Below are 1,690 nucleotides of genomic sequence, written 5' to 3'. Positions count from 1 at the left end.
CAAAATTGTATGATCATTTACAAGATTACACTTGTATAAAAAATACACTTCTCATCTAGCAAATAATGCAAAGAGTGCTTGAAAAAATCTTTTTATCATAAATAAATTAAAAAATTTTATTTTTTAATTTATTTAAAATTTTAACCATATGGCAACGTGTTATAATGCCACGTTACCATATGGTAACGTGGCATTTCTACCACGTCACCATATGGTGACGTGTAAAAAAAGACACGTTACCAAAAATAATAGCAACGTGTTATAGTTTAACACGTTATAATTCAGTGACGTGGCAAAAAATAATGAACAGTTGCAACGTCACTAAAACAATGATTTTTTGTAGTGTATCCACTCCTCTGCTTATATACTGAAAAGAAAACCCATGTCTTAGATTTTGATGTAATGGCAATTTTAAGAGTCGTATCAATTTTGGGAGGACACATAAAATGTTAAATTATTGAATCAGAGGGTGAGTTGACGGAGTCAAGGTTCGATCACCTTTGGCTCTGATACCATGTTAAATCACCAGTTGTATGTTCCAACAACTTAATCTTATAGGAAGAAATAAATTTAATCTCTTAACTATTACTTTAACATAAAAAAAAAACGTGGGTCTTTCTTTTAGCATTACTCGACAAACCCATATATATAATAAAATAGGGAAAAATATAAAAAAGTCTCACAAACTACCAGTCGTTTGCAATATAGCCCCCCAATGTTAAAAAAGTACTAAAGTAGCCCCCAAACTACCAAAATGTATCAAAAAGGCCACTTATTTTATTATATTCCTATAATACCCCTATTCTTTTAACAAATAAAATAATTGTAAAAAAAAACAAACAATTTTTAAAAAATACAGAAAAACCAATGGGCGAATAAATACAAAAAAAAAAAAAAAAAAAAAATTTGGAATAAAATAAATAATTTAGGCTAACTACAGTGACCATTCATGTTATATTAAAGTAAAATCATAGGTACGGTTCTTAAGATATTCTAAAAAAAAAAAAAACAATTTAGTCCTTGGAGTCAAATTATGTTAAAAAATTGTTTTTATTCGCCTATTGATTTTACTTTAATATGACATGAAGTAATTTGTAATTTAGGCCAACTACAGTGACTAATTATTTATTTATTCCAAAAAACCTTTTTTTTTTTTCTATTTATTCGCGCATTGGTTTTTTTTTTCACTAATTTTTTGGTTTTTTTTTTTTTTTTACAATTTTTTTATTTGTTAAAAGAATAGGGGTATTATAGGAATATAAAAAAATAAGTGGCATTTTTGATACATTTTGGTAGTTTGGGAGCTACTTTAGTACCTTTTAAACATTAGATTACTATACTGCAAACAATTGGTAGTTGGGGTTTTTTTTTTTTTTTTTTCTTAATTATATATATAGTGTCAAAACAACATCTTTAAATCCCGTTTGTTCTTTGAAAAAAAAAAAAAAAAAATCTCGTTTGTCAGATCTGTCTCAGGTCTCTCTCAATTTTTCTTCTTAATTTGATTCTTGTTGCCTTTTCTTTTTATCCAATAGGTGGTTGTTTCAATTTTTTTTATTTGTCATATTTAATTTACCATATATATATAAATCTAGAAATGATGTCGTATGTAGTAGGGTATTATCATATTACCATAAAATGACGTGGTTTTTTTTTTTTAATATATATATATATATAAAATTAACTTTTT

This window comes from Corylus avellana, chromosome ca11 (assembly GCF_901000735.1).
Source record: "Corylus avellana chromosome ca11, CavTom2PMs-1.0".
Lineage (NCBI taxonomy): Eukaryota > Viridiplantae > Streptophyta > Magnoliopsida > Fagales > Betulaceae > Corylus > Corylus avellana.
Note: the sequence above shows the minus strand (reverse complement) of the source record.